This window comes from Asparagus officinalis, chromosome 7 (genome assembly GCF_001876935.1).
Source record: "Asparagus officinalis chromosome 7, Aspof.V1, whole genome shotgun sequence".
Lineage (NCBI taxonomy): Eukaryota > Viridiplantae > Streptophyta > Magnoliopsida > Asparagales > Asparagaceae > Asparagus > Asparagus officinalis.
The window spans coordinates 59,101,376-59,125,454 of NC_033800.1; the positions used below are offsets into that span (position 1 = coordinate 59,101,376).

At 39.4% G+C, this 24,079-nt stretch overlaps 1 long non-coding RNA gene across 1 annotated transcript; it reads right to left on the reverse strand.

The window, feature by feature from the left end:
• Positions 10,435 to 12,626, reverse strand: LOC109850614. Its single transcript, XR_002249476.1, has 4 exons — positions 11,996 to 12,626; positions 11,653 to 11,908; positions 11,445 to 11,564; positions 10,435 to 10,815 (listed from the first exon to the last, which is right to left on the reverse strand). It is a non-coding gene; the product is annotated as an uncharacterized LOC109850614 (long non-coding RNA).

Below are 24,079 nucleotides of genomic sequence, written 5' to 3' on the forward strand. Positions count from 1 at the left end.
ACTTAAGTGAGTCTCGTACTCAATACAGTCGAACCTCGCGTTCGAAGTTAAGGGAACTTCGTGTTCATTATGGTTAAGCCTCGGCTTTTTCATGGGTCCACTTTGGTATACTTAATTTATTCAATTAAGTTATGGGCCCTAATTAAGCTGTGAGACACCAATCAAGTTTTTGGAAATTCAGTTGATTTAAATTTTTTTTTAATTTAAATCTAATTCGGTTTTTAATTAATTTTTTAATTCAAATATTATGACACTAAGGTATTAAGGTTGTCTCTCACTCCAATTGATTAATTAAAACAAGAAGTTGCCAAAGTAACCTCTCTTGTGTAGATTGTTCATGAGGAATGTGAGATGTTTGTGTGTATGCTTTCGTGTAAATATTTAATCGGCCCAAAGGAAGGTTAATATTTATTTAGACTGTATACACATCTGCGATGATAAGCGTGTGACAATTATAAGGTTTACATGTGAATAATGAATCGATCCAAAGATAGTTTCATTATTTGACATGAGTTATTGTCAATGTTTGATCATTGCAACAAGGTATCACTTACAAGTTAATATTACTGTCCAAAGACTTGATATTAATGTTGTGTCGGTATCTTGGATGGGGATTGTCATTATTTGAATTTTATTGATTATGGTTATTGATGTGAGCATTCTTTTGTTTTATTTCAGCTAATGCATCTGCTGCAACAATTTCTGCTAACATCAACTCAATTCCCATGCTAAATGGGACAAACTTCAAGGTTTGGAAAGAGAACATATTAATTGTTCTTGGCTGCATGGATCTTGACTATGCATTAAGAACTGAACAACCCCAACCTCTCAATGCGGAAAGCACTCCTGATGCAAAGAAGGAGCATGAGAAGTGGGAGCGTTCAAATCGCATGAGTCTTATGATCATTAAGCGCGGCGTTCCGGAAGCCTTCAGGGGCATAGAATCCGAAGGGATTACTAAGGCTAAAGATTTCCTTGCCGAAATTGAGAAGCGTTTTGCGAAAAACGATAAGGTAGAAACAAGCACGCTTTTAGCTCGCTTGATTTCAATGAAGTATAAGGGCAAAGGAAATATCAGGGAGTACATTATGGAAATGTCTCATATTGCTTCAAAGCTTAAGGCACTTAAACTCGATCTTTGTGACGAGTTATTAGTGCATCTGGTTTTGTTGTCTCTTCCTGCACAGTTTAACCAATTTAAGGTCAGTTATAACTGTCAAAAGGAGAAATGGACTCTAAATGAGCTCATTTCATACTGTGTGCAAGAAGAAGACAGGTTGAAGCAAGATAAGACAGAAAGTGCTCATTTGGCCTATGCCTCTAAGGATAAGGGCAAGAAAAGGAAGAATGATAAGGAAGCTGCTAAGGGTCCAGTTGAGAAGAAACAACATAAGGATAATCAGGGTTGTTTCTTCTGTAAGAAGCCTGGACATGTAAAGAAGGACTGTACAAAATATCACGCCTGGCGTGATAATAAGGGTACGTTCCTTGCTTTGGTCTGTTCTGAGGTTAATTTAGCTTCAGTACCTAGAAACACTTGGTGGTTAGACTCTGGTGCTACTACTCACATAAGTGTTTCTATGCAGGGTTGCCTGAGCTACCGAAAGCCAAGTGATGTTGAAAGACACATCTTTGTGGGCGACGGACAATCGGTAGATGTGGAAGCAATTGGGCACTTTAGGTTGTTGTTAGGAACTGGTTATTATTTGGATTTAAAAGATACTTTTGTAGTACCGTCTTTTAGACGGAATTTGGTTTCTGTTTCTGTATTGGACAAATCAGGTTATTCTTGTTCATTTGGAAACAGTCAATTCAGTTTATCTTTTAATTCAAATGTTGTGGGAACCGGTTACTTGAGTATTTATGACAACCTATATTTGCTTGATACAATTGCTTCTTACAATGAATCCTTGCATGTGGAATCACGTGGTACTAAGCGTAAATTAAATAAGGAAAATTCGGCGACATTATGGCATAAGCGCTTAGGTCATATCTCAAAAGGTAGAGTTGAGCGTCTTGTGTCTGATGGCATTTTGGATTCCCTTGATTTTTCGGACTTCGACGTATGTGTTGAATGTATCAAGGGAAAACAGACCAAAGTGAAGAGATTAGGTGCCAACAGATCTTCGGATGTCTTAGAATTGATACATACGGATATTTGTGGGCCATTCCCTACGGAATCCTGGAATGGTCAACAATATTTTATATCATTCATAGACGATTACTCACGTTATGGGCACCTATATCTTATTCATGAAAAATCTGAGTCTCTGGACATGTTCAAAGCCTATAAAGCTGAAGTTGAGAATCAACTCAACAGAAGAATTAAAACCGTCAGATCTGATCGTGGTGGTGAGTACTACGGTAGATATGATGGTTCAGGTGAACAACGTCCAGGACCATTTGCTAGATACCTAGAGGAATGCGGTATCGTCCCACAGTACACTATGCCGGGTTCACCTAGCATGAATGGTGTAGCTGAAAGACGAAACAGGACTCTTAAGGATATGGTAAGAAGTATGATTGCTCATTCTTCTTTACCAGAGTCACTCTGGGGAGAAGCACTTAAGACAGCAGCTTACATTCTGAATAGAGTACCAAGTAAAGCAGTTGCTAAAACACCTTATGAGCTTTGGACTGGTCGAAAGCCCAGTTTAAAGCATTTACATATTTGGGGATGTCCAGCTGAGGCAAGGCCTTATAGGCCAAATGAAAAGAAATTGGACTCCAAAACAGTTAGCAGCTACTTTATTGGGTACCCTGATCGCTCTAGGGGCTATAAGTTTTATGATCCCACTATAAGGAATATTTTTGAGACGGGAACAGCAACATTCTTTGAGGATGTTGAGTTTGGGGGGAGAAATAAGGTTAGAGACATTAGTTTTGAGGAGGAATTGGCTTCAGATCCAATCCATACAGTTACTTTTGACAATATTCAGGTTCCTATACCTGTTGTTGCTCAAGAAGTAAATCCGGAACCTCAAGATGATAATGTTGAACAACTCCCTGTTCCAGAAGAACAAACTCAACAACCTCAAGAACCAGTGCCATTAAGGAGATCCACGAGAGAAAGGAGAAATGCTATTCCGGATGATTATATTGTATTTCTCCAAGAACATGAGGAAAGTAGTGGAATGTTAGAAGATGATCCAATCAACTTCTCTCAGGCCATGAAAAGTTCTAACTCTCAACAGTGGATTGATGCCATGAATGAAGAGTATAAGTCTATGCAAGACAATAAGGTTTGGGAACTTGTCCCATTGCCAGAAGGTGCAAAACCAATTGGTTGTAAATGGATTTTTAAAACCAAGCGGGATGCAAACGGTAATGTGGAGAGGTATAAGGCGCGTCTTGTGGCTAAAGGCTATACTCAAAAGGAAGGCATTGATTATACAGAGACTTTCTCTCCGGTTTCATCGAAAGACTCTTTCAGAATAATCATGGCACTTGTTGCTCATTATGATCTTGAGTTACATCAGATGGATGTTAAGACTGCATTTCTCAATGGAGACATTGATGAGATGATTTATATGGTGCAACCAGAAAACTTTGTGTCAGGAGACCCAAAGAATATGGTTTGCAAATTAAGGAAATCCATCTATGGACTCAAGCAAGCTCCTCGTCAATGGTATCATAAGTTTCAACAAATAGTTATCTCGTTCGGTTTTGAGATGAACATTGTTGATGACTGTGTATATCACAAGTTCAGTGGGAGTAAGTATATTTTTCTGGTTCTGTATGTGGATGACATCTTGCTTGCCACTAATGATATAGGCATGTTGCACGAAACCAAGAGATTTCTATCAAAGAATTTTGAGATGAAAGATCTTGGGGACGCCTCTTTTATATTAGGGATCCAGATACATCGAGATCGCTCTCGGGGTATTCTTGGATTATCACAAAAGAGCTATATCGATAAGGTACTTAAAAGGTTTGGCATGCAAGATTGCAGACCAGGTGACACCCCTGTTGCTAAAGGAGACAAGTTTAGTCTCAATCAGTGCCCTAAAGGTAACCTTGAAATTCAGGAAATGCAGAAGATTCCTTATGCTTCGGCTGTAGGAAGTCTAATGTATGCTCAGGTATGTACGCGTCCGGATATTGCGTACATTGTTGGGATGTTAGGCAGATACTTAAGCAACCCTGGTATGGATCATTGGATAGCAGTCAAAAGGGTTATGAGGTATCTTCAGAAAACAAAAGATTACATGCTCACATACAGAAAATCAGAGAAATTAGAGGTCATTGGGTATTCGGACTCTGATTTTGCTGGATGCCAAGATAGCAGGAAGTCTACATCAGGCTACATTTATATGTTAGCAGGAGGAGCTATATCATGGAAAAGTGTCAAACAAACACTAGTAGCTTCCTCCACTATGGCAGCAGAATTTGTAGCTTGCTATGAGGCATCCAATCAGGGAATATGGCTGCGAAATTTTGTCACGGGACTGCGCATTTTGGAAAATGTTGAAAGACCACTAAGGTTATATTGTGACAATAAATCTGCAGTAATGTATTCCAATAACAACAGGAGCTCAACTAAGTCAAAACATATTGACATTAAGTTCCTGGTTGTGAAAGAAAGGGTACAGAGTGGACAGATATCCATAGAGCACATTGGGACAAACTCCATGATAGCTGATCCTCTTACTAAGGGATTGCCACCTAAGGTCTTTCATGAGCATACTGCTCATATGGGTGTGGTATTATTTGAGGATATTATGTTTTAGTGGGAGTTTGTATTTGTGGTGCTTTATGTTTGTTTGTATTGTCTGATCAGAATAAAGTTTTCAGTTAAGACACTCTGCTACATTATGTTTGATTTTGACCTCACTAAGGAGGACCAGTTGAAAATAGACATGTACTGATCACATTGCATGTAATTTTCATGCTGCACATCCATGATTGATCTATGTCATTTGATTGTATTGGTATATGTGACCATTGATGGGTCGAGTTACGATAAATGTGACGAAGGCCGCTTTGATCCTATATTGATATAGTCAATGGACGAGATTGTTCGGAAATACCCTTTCAGTGATAGCTTTTTTTGAGCTCATAAGGTTATACACAATTTAAGGAATCATATGGTGCCCAAGTGGGAGATTGTTGGATTTAATCTAATAAATCTATTTGTGGGCACATATGATTAATCAATGTGTATTGCTATCTTTCAGGATAACACACTAAAGTGATCAATTAAGTTGGGTTAATGGGTATTTAAATATAATCATGGGGTTATATGTGCAGATACCAGGTTGTAATTGTAATTTATTGAGGGGCTAAATTACAAAAGTACAACATCTATAAATAAGGGGTTATGGTCTCTAACCTAGGGTTACATTCTCTAATTCTCTACACCCCCATCTAGCTAGAGAAATTCGGTTCTAGAGAAACCCTAAGGTTAGAAGATCCAAAACCCAAAATCAAGATCAAGCAATGGATTCAGGTATAAGCTTCCGCTCTTTTAGATCCTTGTTAATCTCTTTGAATTAATCATGGCTATATGGTTTTAGATCTCAAGTTTTATGATGTAGATCTAACAGGTAAAACTTAATAAATGTTTCAGTATCAGTTTTAAAATGGTGATTCTACGATTTCTTTACTATTTACTTGTTTTTTCATTGATTTTGAATGTTTTATATTGATCTTGTGTAGTGTTTGCATAATAAAACTACTAGTAATAGAGAAAGCTACTAAATTTTTTCTTTATGTACCTACTCTCTTATATTCTTTCAATTATTTGTTATCAGAGGATCATGCATCGATGTTTTTTTTTTATGTTTTCTAATATTATCTGATATTTTATGCGCATTCTTGGTTTGTGTTGTCTATTAATAAAAACATTTTATGAATTTTTTTCTTTAAAATTTGTGTTGGTATTTTTTCTGACGATGGTGTCGTTTTGGGTGTAAGCATTGGGTAAACAAAGCATTATGGGGTATGGCATGTTCCTTTTTATTTTTATGTTTTTCGGGGGCCTGCAAGTAGGTAAGGTTTTGGTAATTGACTTGATGATGCGCATTAGATTTGATAGTTTTGACTTGAAATGAATTTAATATGAATATAAAAACAAGATTTGGTATTAAATGTTAACCAGATCTACGTGCTAGCCACATACTGTTGTTGATTATTAAGTAGGAAAACTATTTGCTTTGACTTTTTCTTTTTGTCTTTAAGTCCAATTGGTTTCCCTAGTTTATCTTTAAACCCTACAACTTTCTTTTGTACCATTAAACATGTTTAACTTTATGTATTTATCTCTAAACACAAGCTTAAAACATAATACATAGATATGTGGGTCTCTCTTAAATTTTTTTGAAAAGCCGATTTTACCCTTTCCCAACCCTCAGCACCTTCATTATCTCTTCTGTGCCTTTCACGTTGCATTTACTGCGATGTAGGGGCGAGAGAGAGAGAAACGGCTGGAATCCCCCCTATTATGAACCTAGCAATTAATGCTCAACCCCATTAATGCTTAGGGTTTGATTGGTTGATTTTAGTGGAGATTCGTCACTTTCTTAGTAATTCAAGGGATAATTTTGCCTTTTTTTGAACTCCAAAGTTATAGCATTACATTCTCATTTTATTTATCAAAATTATTCCACACTTATATTGATGAATTCTCGGTTAGTTGTTACAAATAATACAAATTAATAATATTAAAAAAAGTAAAATCTAAACTTTAGTTTTAGAATTCTCATTTAATTTTAGAATTATGATTTTAATTTCATGATTTTTTTGTGAGACCAAATTATATATCAGTTAAATTTGGTTTTAGTTGACTATACTTGATGAAATTTGCATATTTTTTTGTATTTTTTGTGACAAACATAGATGGATGAAGATTTATATTGTGCAATGATAGATTTCAGAGGAAATAATCATTTTTTAAATTGAATGTCAATGTGAGTGACAATGACTTAGCGGTTGTAGCACAAAGTCTAATTGCTTGTAGTGCAAACACAATGTGCTTGACTTACAAAGACTGACACACTAAAGAGGTTTTTGTGCATGTATGTGATGATGACGAAGATGTGTTGATAATGTTCAATATACATCGAAGTTACAACGAGAATGTAGTTATTATGAATGTTGAGAGGAATCGAGAGGCATTGTTTGGGCAAAAATCTACAACCGTCTATATAAGATAACTTACACTTTTGTTATGCTTTTATTTTATTTTTATCATCAATTGTAGTTTAATTGTCTTTAACTCTTATTCTATTTTTTATTTAGAAACCCATACATCCCCTGTCTTATTGAAGAACATGCTTCTTCTTCACAAAATCATTCGTCTTCACAAAACATGACTTAGGAAATTGGGAGCTCTAGTATGGCACAATGTAATTACAAGTGTTAGTCAAAAATTTGATGATGTTGACTATTATCAATAGAGTTTAAACAATTACTCTATTGCACGAGGCTTCAACTTTGTTTTTATAAAAAATGTACGCAAAAGAGTGACAATAAAATGCAAGGCCACAAATTGTTAAGGGATGGTTCGTTGCACCTGTCGCAGAGATAGTGATCCGTTCTACGTGAAATAACTTGGTCGTTCTCATAGTTGTTTGGGAGGAGGCATAGGAGAGGAAGGGTATAGAAAAGCATATCGTAAGTGAAATGATAATCACCTCAAATTAATTTTGAAGGAACAACCCACTTATCGCCTAATTGCTTTTCAAAAGAAACTTTCTATGAAATTTGGTTTGGACATCCGTTATCATAGAATTTGATAAAGAAAAGAGCTAGCTCAACGTGAATCGTATGATGATACTAAATATTCATATGACCAACTCCGATGGTAGAAGGACAAAGTTATGAAAACTAATCCGGGATCAATTGTTCACTTGAAGCATGAAGATGGGAGATTTACAATTGTATTTGTGTCTTATCATGCTTGTTGGAAGGGGTTTATAGAGGGATGCAGGCCAATGTTGTTCTTGGATGGTACACATCTTTTTTATAGGTATAATGAAGGTCAATTTAATCAAAGCTTACATTAATATACTATATTCTAATTTTCATTAAAACCTATTATGCCTTCATAATAGCATGCTATACTTCAGAAACATATTATATTTTTATTAAAACATACTATTCGTTTGTAATAGCTCATCTTTTTTATAGGTATAAAAGGAACCTTACTTGTCGCAACTGCTCTAAATGAAGATGGGAAAAATAATTTGTATATGCGGGACGGAGAATGGGAGTAACTGAGAATGGTTTTTTGAATGCATTCGAGACTTTCTCTTTATTGATGAAGATCTATATACTCCAAATGATGAGCTAGTTTTAATCTCTGATAGGGACAAAGGACTTTTAAATTCTGTGAAGAAATGATTTCTAGCTATGGTCCTATCACTCTTATTGCATACGTCATCTTTTAGCTAATTTTAAGAATGACTTGTCAAAGAAAGACATTACACCACCTTTATGAGATGAATGCCTAAAAACTATGAAGAGAGCTACTTATACATACACTTCTCGTTCCTATAACAACGAATACAATGAGATACAATATAATTAGAGATTGCCTATAATAAAATGTTGAAGATGAGTCCAAAAAATGGGCTAATTACTACTTTCATGGGGATATGTCAAAATTTTAATTTAGACAGACTTTAATACAAATCATTTAAATATATGTACCTCTATAATTATTTTATTGTAATATGTGTAGATATGGATGGTTAACATCAAACCTAGCGGAGTCATTCAATTCTTGAATCAAAGAAGCTCGTTCTTTACCAATTATGTAAAAAATTAATAATATTCGCAAGAAAATAATGAAGACAAGTTTTGAAAGGCGGACGGCATCCCACAAGTGGAACACGGTATTTGTTCCTACTGTGTAAGAGCGCATCATTCTTATCAATGAACAATTACGTTGTCTCTATGTTACTCCTACTACAGGAAGATTTGAGGTGTATGATTTTCCTACCGTCAAAGTAAATTTGAATGATTACACATGCACTTGTAGCGAATGGCAAGTAGTCCGACTACCTTGCAAGCATATTGCCGTAGTAATTAGACAAAATAACGACGTTTTTTACTCCTATATTTCTCACTACTTTAGTGTGAAGATGTACCACAAATTCTACTCATTTCATGTATACCCAATTCTTAACGATGACAAGTCATATGTAGATGATGAAAATATAGTGATTCAATCGCCAACAATATCGATTCTTTGTGGAAGACTAAGAACAATCATTTTTAGTATTTAACATAACATATAAATACTACTTATAATCTCCAAATTGATTTGTACTTACGATTACCCATAGACTATAAATGTATACGTTCTTTGCATATTTTTAATTTTCCTCTATCAACATATTCACAAGCACAACATATGTGGCTATGACCTGAAACGTACATAGCAAAATAAAATTAGAATACTCACAAGCATTATGCCAAATATACAAAATTACTCACCAAGTTTCGAGAACCAATGTATCAAAAAAATTCATGCAATATTGAAGTGACTGATGAAGGAAAAGACTAATAATTTGACAAGCTAAAAGTTAGGGAAAATCAGTTATATAGTCGCTTCTTAATATTAACCCTCTGTAATTTCTAATAATATCATAGTTGTTAAGTTCTGTAGTTGACTAGATCCTAATTAACTCAATTGAATTCCTAGTTATAGCTTAGAACCAATACAATATAAAGAGTTTATCGAAGTAAAGAGTTTAACACAACATGGTTTATTCTAAGAAGGCACTAATCTAACCAACCATTCTAGTGTAATTAATTAGATTTCTATTTTGAATTTAAACATAACGATTGTCAGCTAGCTTTTGACAATTGAAGCAACCCACTCTGAAAATTTTAACTATTATTGATGATTCATTCATTTTCACCATTACTTGCAATGTGTTTCATTGTCAATATGTTACATACTTAAACAATTCTATAGGAGAATGCACTATTACAAAAGGCTCTATTAGTAATGGTTCAAACTGTTACTAATAAGCCTATTAGCAATGGTATGGACCGTTTCTAATAGATTAGCAACGGTTAAAACCATTGCAATTAGTCCGTTACTAATAAGGCTGTTGCAATTAGCTTATAGCAACGATGTACAACCGTTGCAAAAGTAACAACCGTTACTATTATATTATTTTTTAATAAAAAATAAAAAATCCACGTCAACAAATCTCAACCATTGCTATAATGTATTAACAACGGAAGGCAACCATTGCTATAAGGATTAACTTTTAATTCTATAAAACAATAAAATATTCACGTTAGAAATCCTAATCATTGCTAAAGCATATTAACAGCTAAAATAACCACGTAAATATCATGCTTATTTTCACAATCATTAAAATGAAACAAATAATAACATTTGTAAATAAATTTAAACGCAATTCTATTAAACAAATAACAAGTGTTTGACACGAAACAAATAATAACATTTGTAAATAAATTTAAACGCAATTCTATTAAACAAATAACAAGTGTTTGACACATGTTTTATTAACAAATCCAACAATATGCTAATTACAAAGCCTGTACTTCTTTAGGCCATAGGTTTACATGGTTCATCGCTCCACACTCTCGAACTCTAAATTTGAAATGCAAATCTAATAAATTAAAACCTACCCATAAGACCTACAGCAGAAAAGAAATAAACCATGATTATGTAGACTTGAACAATAAAGACTACAGTGTGCCTATGTCTTATCAACGTTGCAAGCCTTTCCTTCATCACGTCTCTGGCTTCTTCTTCCCACTGCATCGCACCAAACTAATCTCCCCTTCACCATCTATCACCTTGCAACCTCCATCCATATCATGTCATGCCTGCCAAAAGTAATAGAAATTTAGAAATAGAAAAACGAAAATTCAAGCATTTACAGATTTTAATAGTTATTGACATTATATTCACAAATAGTTATAGTTTTAAACATATTCATGTATAGCATCAAAAATATTATACAAAAGGATAACACAACTTCAAATACGTGAATACCATTACATACGAAAAAACACTATAAATAATGTCAAGTGGAGTGAAACTTTATATTGATCTAGGCTACACATATTTGTACACTCATTTTCCGAAAGGACGTTCCAGGGCATTGTCACTAACATTCTCTCAAGGCTCACAATGAATTTTTTTAGATTAGGCAATCTTAGAGGCATGAGCACCAACGCATTTTGAGTAGATAGAGCTCCTATCCATTTCTGCAGGTTAATATTGTATTAAAAGATATAATCATATAATCATGAACCACTCATGACATACATATTAACTAGATGTTTTCATATTATCAATATGATATCAAACCAAAATCCTTATATTTAAGGAATTGCAAGTAAATATTATGTCAGAATACTCAAGATAATTTTCATAAGATTGATGCCTCAACATATGAGGTTTCATGGAATAATTATTTAAATGCTAGTAACAAGCAGAAGCTGACACACACCTGACTAACGGGACTTCCTTGATATGTCTCATATGTGCCTTCTTTTGCGGCAATTTCTGAAGAAGCTTTTAAAGCATGATAATATATTGTCTCAAATATGTCCTTGTTCAGCTTTTGAGCCTGCATAGACAACAAATGCTACTTACATTTTGATTTAATAGCACTGAAATCAAGAACCCTTGAGGAATCACTTAAAATTAGCAACTACCTCTTGTGAATCAAAAAGGCATCAGACAAACCCTGGACACCAATGCCAAATGGCCTATGCCTCATATTCGATCTTCTTGCAGTTTCAACAGGGATTCAATTGTTCAACATGCAATAAACAATAACCCTAAAATTAATAAAAACATCCAATTTCGAAAATTACAAAATAAACTACATTAAATTAAAATATCTTGAGAAAGCCATTGCTCCCTCATCGCATCAAGCTTACACTGCTTCAATTTCGCCGACCTATTCGCCTACAAACACCCAAACAAACAATAAATCCTCAAAAAATCCAAAAAATGCCCCAAAATTCGATTTTGGAATTCGAACCGAGAGCTTACCATCTTCTTCTTCCCGGTTTCCCTCGCAACCGCGGGAACCACAGGAGTGTCGTTGGCCATGGCGTCGAATCCCATCTCCATAGAAAACCCTAACCCTCAAAAAACACTACAGAGAAGAACCCTAATCGGGACCAAAGACCAGAGCATTTCGACGTTGACGGCGGGTCAGTAGAATTTGTTGCGGAGCCTGTGGAAGTAGCACATGCCGACCTTGCCGAAGTAACCGAGGTGGTACTTATCGAAGAGGATCCGATGGTGGTGCATCCCTCTGGCGTTACCGCAGTCGCCGGGGTGCTTGCAGTGCTTGCCGATGTGGCCGTGGCCGGCGCTGACGTGGATGCGCTTCTTGCGGTTCTTCTTGAAGCAGGTGATCATGGCAGCGGTGGCAGGAGGGCTAGGGTTAGAGCTTTGAGGGGGCGGAATCAGAAGCGAATGAAACTTTCTATATGAAAGGGGTCGTTTTACTTTTTTTCTCCAATTTTAGGCGCCCTAGAATTCCCCCTAACTTCCCCCAATTTTTTGCCGCCCCTAATCCTTCCCTTTCTTTTTTCCGCAAGCGAAAATCATACGCACGATTTACTTCCCTTTTCTCCAATTTTTTAACATTGCGAAATCTTCTTTAGTTTCTGTTTGAATCCACATTGGATATTTAAGATTTTACATAGTTTATTTATAACAATTTTTTAAAGAGATTTAATTCTTATTAATTAGAGAATCGTTTCTAATAAAAACAAACCACAATAACCATTGCTAGTATGTTCTAATAGCAACAGTTAAATAAGATACCGTTGCTAATAGGAGCATTTGTAGTAGTGGTGTTAGACTAATTGTTTGCGTCAAAAGTTGTTATTTTCATTGCTATCGAATCTATTACAACTTTAGTCATTATAATAAACTCGAATAAAATAAAAAGTTGATCTTTTTATAAGATCTCCTTACACAATGAAAATAAAAAAAATTTACAACTTTATCAAACAAACGCAGGTAGATCGTTTATCAGTCTTCTGCTTGCGTGGGTGTCTTTGCCTGTGCCAGGGTTTATCCGTGGACCACCTTTGATCAGATCCGGTTGTTAAAAAATTTGGCAGAGCTCCTACCTCACCAAGGAGGTATTTGCTTGAAGCGCTGAAATCGACCAAGCGAAATCAGTAGCTCTTCTCGAGATTAAGACCAAACCTAATCTCGAGGAACGGACGGGAACGGGCTTCTGATCTCTCGAACTCTCCTTCTTTATGCCGAAGAACTCGCTGAGATCTGTCAACCCTCGCTAAAATTCGTGCTCTTTTGACTCTTTAATCCAGCAGCACCTCCTCGTCTTGATAATTAATCCCCCCTTTTGAAATGAGCGCCCGAGCCCGTATTTATAGGCTTCGGGTGTGGGGTTTTTGGATGAGAATGAATGATTCGTCCTTATCTTCAGTGAATAACTGATTAACCATGTTAGGGGATGATATCAGACCAGTTTGGATGCTCATGAACGACCAAATCCCGAGAAAAACCGTTAAAAAACTGAACCGGGGTCGAAACAGCACGCGCGGGACAAATCTGACCCGCGCTTACGTGGGTCGGATCGGATCTAACCCGACCCGCGGTTACTGTAGCAAATCCCGACCCGTGGTCACTGTAGCGAAATTCCGACCCGCGGTTACTGTAGCAAATTCTGACCCGTGGTCACTGTAGCAAAATTCCAACCCGCGGTTACCGTAGCGAAATTCTGACCCGTGGTTACTGTAGCAAAATTCTGACACACGCGGTCACTGTAACGAAATTCCGACCCGCGATTACTGTAGCAAAGCCGACCCGTGGTTACTGTAGCATACTTCTGACCCACGGTTACTGTAGTGAAATTCCGACCCGCTGGTACCGTAGCAAAATTCCGACCCGTGGTTACCGTAGCAAAATTCTGACCCGCGGGTACCGTAGTAGAATTTTGACCAGTGGTTACTGTAGCAGAATTTTGACCCACGATACTATAGCAGAATTCCGACCATCGGGTACTGTAGCAGAATTTCGACCCACGGGTACTGTAGCAGAATTCCGACCCGCGGTTACTGTAACAGCCTTAACTCATTCATCTGTCCTCGGAATGAGGCGATTCATGATGCGTTGGAAAGCTGACGAGAAGATCTACAAGCTCCCATGATTAAATCATATGTGGAATAAATAGGAACGAGGGGTGCTCTGCCTTTTGTAAACGACACGGGGCTCCCGATCAGCTCTCATTTCCGTTATTCCGAAGTTCCGTTGCTTCGTATGACCCGTCGACTCACTTCATGTGTTTGTCGTTGTCAAACGAGCTCCTGTGACTCTAATAGTGATATTTATCATCTTCTCTCTATCTTGAGCCGTATGCGGACACCCATAGGCATTTTTAGACGCCTACAGATACCCCCTCCAAAGTATTTCAGACTCATTCTTTTATAGAGGAGTCTGGAATGCTTTGGATAAGATAGGCCATCTCCTCAATTTCGTAGAGTGACCTTGAACTACCTCAATTCTTAACTTCTTCAGCCTTCAATCTATTCATTGTTTCGTCCAATAGATGAAGTTCTTCCGGTGCTGCGTTTATCGTCTGACCGTTGTCGAAATTTTGAACTGAGATTGGTGTGTAAGTTTTTGAACTTAGCTCGTGCCATTGAGTTGACTTTGAACTAATCATCTTCGTCAGAAATTCATATCTGAATCCGATTGAACTCCCTGAAATCATCATTTGCCTTAGTTTGGCGAGATTGCTGATGCGTTGACCGGCATCGATCTTTACTGTAACGCGTTGTGTGGCGTTGACTTTTGTCGTAACGCATTGATCGGCGTTAACACAGTTTATACTCGTACGTTTGCTGGAGTCTACACAGTTTAAGCTCTTAAGGCATTGGAGCGTGGCGGTCCCAAATGTTGGGCTGCAGGACCAACTATTGAAGCTGATTCATTTGCGTGTATGGATCTTATCCCGAAGTTGTTGGATGCTCAAGTCACGAGACCAACTAATGAAGCTGATGCGTCGATGAATTGCATTTATAGAATTTTTGGCAAATTCTCAGCCATCAACGGGTTTGATGAGCCTTTACCGACTACCGTTTGAGTCGGGCTAGCATGCGGATTGTTTAAGTCCATTCCGCATGTGACATTATGCTAAAAGAGTTAACCCTTTTAGTGCTACGATATTGAATACGTAGACTTCGTCTTTCTCTTGTGAAAAGACTAAACAGCAACGTGTATCAGACGTTGACTTAGGATTTTTGGCAAATCCTCAACCCTCAACGGATTTGATATGTTTTTATCGATTACCGTTTGAATCGGGCTTACATGCAGATTGTTTTAAGTCCGTTCCGCATGTGACGTTGTGCTAAAGGAATGAACTCCCTTAGACTTGATGCTACGAGTTCGAATACGTAGACTTCGCCATTGTTACGGGAATAGGCTACCCGGTAACGTGTGTTAGACGCTGACTTATCCCTACTTAGGCTTCGGGATAAAGTCCCCAGACTAGCACTATGGTGTCTTCTTCAATAGGTAAAAGACTAAACCGGCAACACGTGTTAGGTGTTGGCTTATCCCTACTTAGGATTCGGGATAAAATTCCACGCGCGTGTAAGACGCGGATTTTGGTGTTATTAATAACAACTCGCCACAATGTCAAATTTGTAGGCTTTTGTCCTTTTTACGGTAAAAGACTGACCGGCAACGCGTGTTAGGCATTAATTTATCCCTACTTAGGATTCGGGATAAAATTCCCCGTACGTGTGAAGCACGGATTTTGGTGTTATTAATAACAACATGCCATAATATTGAATATGTGGGCTTTTGTTCTTTTTTTACGGTTAAGAACTAACCGGCAACGCGTGTTAGGCATTGACTTATCCCTACTCAGGATTCGGGATAAAATTCCCCATACGTGTGAAGTACGGATTTTGGTGTTATTAATAACAACCTGCCATAATATTGAATATGTGGGCTTTTGTTCTTTTTTTTTTTACGGTTAAGAACTAATCGGTAACGCGTGTTAGGCGTTGACTTATCCCTACTCAGGATTCGGGATAAAATTCTCCGTACGTGTGAAGCACGGATTTTAGGAGTTTGAAAAAGTGGCGTCTTCTCTTGGGGCAAAGACGAACCCGATACGGGAGAGGAATAATTTTATATTCTATCTTCCAAAGCTGAAGAGGAAGAATTTTATATTCTATCTTCAGTCACAAAAGAAAACTCAAAGTGGGATCTCCACTTTAAGAATCCGGGAAGGTGAAACTAAGAGTGGGATCTCCACTCCGAGAATCAAAAAGATTCGAATAATCCTAACTGTCGGAAGGTTTGATTATCGAACTAAAAGGTGGGTTTCTCATTTATCGAGAGTGAATTGGGGTTTTGATCTTAACTGTAGGAAGGTTTGACCAAACGGGAGTTTGAGGTGATCCTAACTGTAGGAAGGTTTGATCACTTGATTTGAAAGTGAACCTCTCGTTCATTGGAGGAATCAAAAGGGGATTTTGGTTTTGGCCCTAACTGTAGGAAGGTTTGACCGAGTGGGAGGTTTGAGACGATCCTAACTGTAGGAAGGTTTGATCACTCGATTTGTGGGCCTCTCGTTTATTAGAGGAATCGAGAGGAGATTTTGGTTGTGGTCCTAACTGTAAGAAGGTTTGACCAGATAGATAGTAGGAGTGGGAGTACAAATCTTGGTGGGAGTGTTGACTCGTACCGATTACTCAATGGGGATTCTTGGTGTCAAGTGATAAGAACTTAACACGAAGGGGTTTGATAATTTGTCAATGATTAAGACATTAAAATTCCGAGTACCATGTCTGGACTCTAACATTGAGGATGTTGAGTGCACAGATACATCGAAAGTTTGAACGGATTTAACTGGAAGGAATTTTGATGGTCCCACCGTCAATTAGTCTGATCGGTGGGGGTTTTGTGTTTATCACTTCGTTTGTAATGATCGGGTTATCCCTAAGAAAATTACATGTAGCATTCTTCCGGGAACTTCCCGTTACATAAATCATTCACCCCCAGCTTCCTTTGCGTAACTGGTTCAGACATTGTATTTAGTTACATTATCGGGTTATCCTTAAGAATATTATCATAACATTCTCCAGGAACTTCCATTCAAAAGTGGGAAACAATTTAGACTCGTGTGCCTATTGGAGTATTAAGAAGCAGTTTATACTCGTATACTTGTCGGAGTGTCGAGAATCAATTTATATTCTTATACTCTTCGGAGTGTCGCCATTCTCATGGCTTATCCCAGCGTTATGACGCCGGCTTCAACCAAGGTTTGGATACTATTTTTGAGAGCAAAGCAATCCTTGGTGGGATGAAGGACCCTCCTGTGGTACGCACAGTATCTTGGATCCGTAGTATTATCAGCTTCCTCCTGATTTGTGATAGGTGGTAGCTTGATCTTGTTATTTTCAAGGAGTGATTCGAAGATGGCTGGAACGTCTTCATCCTTGAAAGAGTACTCTTTTTGGAGTCTCAAATCCGAAGTGTTTCGCTCTCTCCGGGATTGCCGTTGCGACGTCTGATTAGCGTCAATAGCTGCTGCAGGTGTTTTGCCCTTACCACGGGAGGCGAAGTTTGAGTTCGGAGGATTAGCCGTCGGTTGGCTCCTCTCGGTCTTCTTCCTTCGGAGGAAGCGTTCGGCCCGCTCTCCACACGTCTTCAACTCTTTCCATGTGTTGGACGGTGCGACTCCCATAATTTCCAACACATCCAATGAGAGGTTGTTGTGACAGGTTTGAAGGATGAAGTCCTCTGTGATTGGATCTCGGCAGTTCATCGCCTTATTCCGGAAGCGCTTGACGGAGTCATCGACCGTTTCGTCGTCTTTTTGCTTCTCATCAAAGAGTTCTCTGATTGACACCTCGGCGTCATCATCAAAGAAATGAGAGAGTAATAGATTCTCCAGGTCGTCCCAGCTGTTGATGCTTTTAGACTTGAGATAGCGGTACCAATCAAAGGCGGGCCCGCGAAGGGTGCCAACGAATGACCAAACCATCAAGGCTTCATTACCGGAGATCATACCCAAGTGGGACTTGAAGTAGATCAGATGTTGAGTGGGCGAACCCTTCCCGTCAAACGGCGTGAAGTTACTTAGGTTGAACTTCGCCGGGTATGCTATTAAATCCCACTCCCTTGGATAGGGACACGGAATACCGGTCCTTTTCACCTCTCGAGCAGACATCAGAGCGTTGATTTTGCTCTCGAGATCTTTTATTTTCTCATCCTCGCTCGTATCGGGGCTTGGACGATTCTTAAGAGGAATAACGGGGCCACCCCCAGTGTTATCATTATTGGTGGAACCACCCCTAGCGTTTTAGTCAACGGGAGGGTTCTCAGCATCGAGAGGTTCATCCACATCTGAATCGCCACCTACTTGGTCAGCACAGTTACGACGGCTGGATTCACCGAACTGATCGGACAGAGCCCGAATTTGTTGGTCATACTCTTCCCTCATTCGTAGCATAGTCATTTCCATTTCGATCTTGAATGCTTCTTTCTGCTTGGCCAAGGCATCCTCAACCATTTTGGCTACTTCCTTGGTGTTAATCATAAACACTTCGCGGGATTATCCCGGACTGGATACCGTATTATCAGAAGCGATTGCCGAGTTAGCATCCGATGCTTCATCATCCGAGGATAACCCTCTCTGTATTCTCTGATAATCCCTTTGTCTAATGGTTCCTGATCGTAACCGGGTTAGACGATGCGATACAAACGGGTCAGAGCTAGAAGGTCGAATCGATTTTCCCTTATCATCCATATTGATGGTAACCTCTGGGGGTTTGTCACCTTGAACGACTGATCGTTTATTACGGAGACGCTTTAGATTGGACTTAGTCTTTCCGTTAGAGATCCTCTCAAATACCGAGACCCTCTGCGGAGCAGTCTTAGGGTAGCTACACGCTGATAATACTACCCTGATAATCTTGGCGCACAGACAGTGAGGGTCCGCTTCCCGGGTACTTCTCTTACGGTATTTGTTCGTACCCCCAGCCTGATAGTACAACTCATCGGTCAGATGACCGAAGCAACCTATCGTGTGTTGACACGACTCCCCTGGTATAACGTTGTCATCGTTAGATGAATACGTTTTTTTCAGGGGATTTACCGCTTTATTAGCGTTCTCAAGAGTCACGTGTTTAGAATTACGCTTTTGGGAGCACAGGATCTCAACAGGCTCTTGGTTTTGGATATACAGCCCCAGGCGGGTGGGACCCAGAGTTTTCCCTTTATGAGAAAGTTTGAAATTGTTGCGAGAGCGTATGCGACCCCCAGCTCGACAAGTCGCTCGAGGTGCAGTCACCGGACCCAAGCGTTCTTCGATCAGAACTTTGCCTCGATCCTCGTGCAAAGGATCCAGACGATCCGCCATCCTCATCTTGAAATAGGACAAGTCCATGTTGTCACGGTGTTCCGACGGAGGTGCGGAACTTGAAAGGATCGATGAAACATATGCATAACGTCTTTTGTCTTTATCCTGACGCGGGTCAGACTTGAGTGACCCGCAGGTTGGAGGTCGGATCCAGGTGACCCGCAAAGTGGAGGGTCGTATTTGGGTGACCCGCAAAGTAGAGGGTCGGATCCAAGTGACCTGCGATTTGGAGGGTCGGATCCAAGTGACCCGCGAAGTAGAGAGTCGATCCAAGTGACCCGCGATTTGGAGGGTCGGATCCAAGTGACCCGCGAATTGGAGGGTCGGATCCAAGTGACCCGCAAAGTAGAGGGTCGGACCTAAGTGACCCGTGATTTGGAGGGTCGGATGTGAGTGACCCGCTTTCCTCGATCTTTTCGGCCGCCTTCTTGGACTTTGGCCTCCAAACTTGGTGCAGTTTTTATGGCTTTTTTTTTTCTTCTTCCCTCTGTAGCCTTTTGGCCTCTTGCGTAAGAATTCGCGTGTGCGTAAGCAGTGCACGGCGTTTTTTGATCCACTCTTTAAGAGTTGAACGGGTCTTTTTGACTTGTACCCATTCACTTGTTGGTGATTTGGAGAAGGGGGCATTTGTCTGCTGTTGGGGCACTTGACGTTGCCTAATTTTTAGATCCGTCTCGTAACGGATCCCGTCAATTGACTCCAAAGCCCTAACGAGTTGGCGCGCAAGGCGTTGGCGCTGCTTTTGGCGAGCTCTCTTCGATAAAGTGGGCGCGCTTTCTGTACTCAACTCCTTGATTGAGGATGAGTTCAAATCTGCAGATCCGGACTCGTTAGAGGCTGGACGGGCGTTGCAAGGTTCAGCTACTGTAGCAACGGGGGCGTTAATCTTCCTTCGCTTGCGAGAGGCGGAGGATCTGGAGGAGGACTCGAACTTCAGTTGGTCGAACTCGTATTCGACCACTTTTTCAACCGGGATGCAGATCCGAGGTTGCGACACGACAGCTCCGGCAGCGAAGCTGTTGGCTCCCACTGTGGTCGCCAGTTTGTTTACGTCGAAAGTTGTTATTTTCATTGCTATCGAATCTATTACAACTTTAGTCATTACAATAAACTCGAATAAAATAAAAAGTTGATCTTTTTATAAGATCTCCTTACACAATGAAAAAAAATTACAACTTTATCAAACAAACGCAGGTAGATCGTTTATCGGTCTTCTGCTTGTGTGGGTGCCTTTGCCTGTGCCGGGGTTTATCCGTTTACCACCTTTGATCAGATCTGGTTGTTAAAAAATTTGGCAAAGCTCCTACCTCACCAAGGAGGTATTTGCTTGAAGCGCTGAAATCGACCAAGCGAAATCAGTAGCTCTTCTCGAGATTAAGACTAAGCCTAATCTCGAGGAACGGACGGGAACGGGCTTCAGATCTCTCGAAGTCTCCTTCTTTATGCCGAAGAACTCGCCGAGATCTGTCAACCCTCGCTGAAATTCGTGCTCCTTTGACTCTTCAATCTAGCAGCACCTCCTCGTCTTGATAATTAATCCCCCATTTTGAAATGAACGCCCGAGCCCGTATTTATAGGCTTCGGTTGGGGGGTTTTTGGATTAGAATGAATGATTCGTCCTTATCTTCAGTGAATAACTGATTAACCATGTTAGGGGATGATATCATATCAGTTTGGATGCTCAGGAACGACCAAATCCCGAGAAAAACCGTCAAAAACCGAACCGGGGTCGAAACAGCGCGCGCGGGATAAATCTGACCCGCGCTTGCGCTGGTCGGATCGGATCCGACTCGCGGTACTGTAGCGCTGGTCGGACGGGGGCGACCCCGCGGTTACTGTAGCAAACCCGACCCCAGTGGTTACTGTAGCAAATTCTGACCTGCGGTCACTGTAACGAAATTTTTTCGACCCGCGGTTACTGCAGTGAAATTCCGACCCACGGTTACTGTAGCAAATCCCGACCCGCGGTTACTGTAGTGAAATTTCCGACCCGCGGTTACTGTAGCAAAAAGCCGACCCGCGGTTACTGTAGCAAATTCCGACCCGCGGTTACTGTAGCGAAAATTCCGACCCGTGGTACTGTAGCAGAATTCCGACCCGTGATTACCATAGCAAAATTCCGACCCGTGGGTACCGTAGCAGAATTCCGACCCGTGGGTACCGTAGCAGAATTCCCACCCGCGGTACTGCAGCAAATTTTCCGACCAGCGGTTACTGTAGCAGAATTCCAACCCGTGGGTACTGTAGCAGAAATTCGATTCGCGGGTACTGTAGCAAATTCCGACCCGCGGTTACTGTAACAGCCTTAACTCATTCATCCGACCTCGGAATGAGGCGATTCAAGATGCGTTGGAAAGCCGACGAGGAGATCTATAGGCTACCATAATTGAATCATATGTGGAATAAATGGAACACGAGGGGTGCTCCGCCTTTTGTAAACGACGCGGGGCTCCCGACCAGCTCTCGTTTCCGTTATTCCGAAGTTCCGTTGCTTCGTATGACCCGTTGACTCACTTCATGTGTTTGTCGTTGTCAAACGAGCTCCTGTGACTCTAATAGTGACGATTATTATCTTCTCTCTGTCTCGAGCCGTATACGGACACCCATAGGCATTTTTAGACGCCTACACTAATCACATAAGCTATTTTGATGTCTAGTTCATGCAATGCTCATTTCACAATAAAATTCAATAAATTCAGGAAGCATATCAATAACCAAGTTCCCAAATAACAATTAAATAGTAAACAAGCTACTACTTAGCAAAGTATTAACAAGTACAAGATATTTTAATAAACACTTTGCATCCGTAGAATCTCCCTGACCTAAAGGAGATAACAAGCACCAAGCATCTAAAACAAGAAAACTCATCTCTCCCAAACTCTTCAAACTCTATCTCTTCCTCCTCCTCTTCACTATCAACACCATCTCTCATCAATCTCTTCTCAGACTTGAACCCAATAGATTTTATCCCATAAGACCAACCCCTTGAAAACTTAGAAATTCTCAACCCTCTACTACTTCTATAAAAACCAATTGGGCTTTCAAGTAATAACCTCTTATTGAACCTAAATGGGTCTCTGAGTTCATAGCCAAATGCGGTCTTTTCGCCATTGGAGAGGAGTCTTAGACCACCATGAGTTGATAATTTGGCCATTGGAGGTAACTTGAGTATTGTGGGTTTTCTCAAGTGAGAGAGGTTGTGTCTGGAACTGATCGAGGAGATAATTACAATCACATCATTCATTGAGTGTTCTATAGCAATTTTTGGTCCTAAATCGTAAATGATTTTTATGTGATATTTTTTTCAAATCATTAAACTTCCCCCACCCCCAAAATTTTTTTTTATGACCAATGTCTTAGCTTAATTATCACAGGGTAAGGCATACCCATTTTGTTTAAATTGATAGAAAAGAAAATGAAACAACTTTAAAGAATGAGTTATTTAGATATTAATCCCCCAAATATTCAATAATTTCATATTAATCCCTCAAATCTTTAAAACCAAAGAACTTATCGAATGTATATATTTTGCTTGATATAAACAGAATCAATATCAATGGAAGTGGAGAAAGGGAGAGAATGACGGCACAACAGGCGACTCAGGTATATTCTAGTACATGTATTGTATGAAGCATGAAAAAAGGCTACATACATTGCAACTAATTGTAGCTCTTGTAAGTATGTCAGATGCATCTTTGCGAGTTAACCAAGCATCACTAGACATCCACACGCTTTGTCTCCCTACATATGAAAAACCTTCATAAATATGTCAATAGAGACTTCTTACAAGTCATAGAAATGAAGTTTTTTGAATTCCTTACATGGTCGTATTTTTGTCCTTCTAAAAGTTGTTGAGGAGTTCTCTCTCATTATCCCTTACTTCCTTTCTTCTCGGATAATGTGGTACTCTTTTTTATGAGCAAGCAGGACAAAGAGTGAACAAAGAGATAGTCCATCAAGACGATATCTCAATAGAACTATTTTTTGATGGAAGGGGTTTTACGATTGCTTTTAACCTTATGTTTTCTCACCGCCTTCTTTTTCTAGGGGGGAAAAAACAAAGTCATCATTCTCATCTTTTTCTTGTACATCATCAATCACTGTAGGCTTGTGCATGCTAAGAACAAAACCTTCATCATTCACCTCCATTGAAACCATGTTCATTTCATCAATAGCACCACTTCCACCAACCTCTCGATCTACACTCAAAACTTCATGTTTCCCCAAATTGTCCTCTTACTTATTTTTATCATCCACTTTTATTGCATCAACATCTCCATGTAAATCGTTCCTCTCATCTCCAACATCCTCATCTACATCTCTAGTAACATCCTCATCTACATCTCCACCGTCACCCCCATCTCTGACTCCATCATCATTTTCTTCCTTATCTCCATCTCTATTGTCCTCCTCATCTCCATCATCACCATCAACATCCCCTTGCTCTCCACCAAATATATCCCTCTTCATCTTCAAGAGAAAGTCTAATTCCACTCTTTTATTATGTATGAGCTTATCCATATCAGCTTCAGTGATTACCTACATATAAATAATGACAAAAGTAATTTAAATTATTATATACATAAACAAGAAACATATTAAAAAATAAACAAATCAAAATATATTTATACCCTTCCATTGAATTTTGTAGTTTGAGTAACCATTTCATTATATTTTACCGACCTAGAGTTATTACGAAACACCCTAAAATT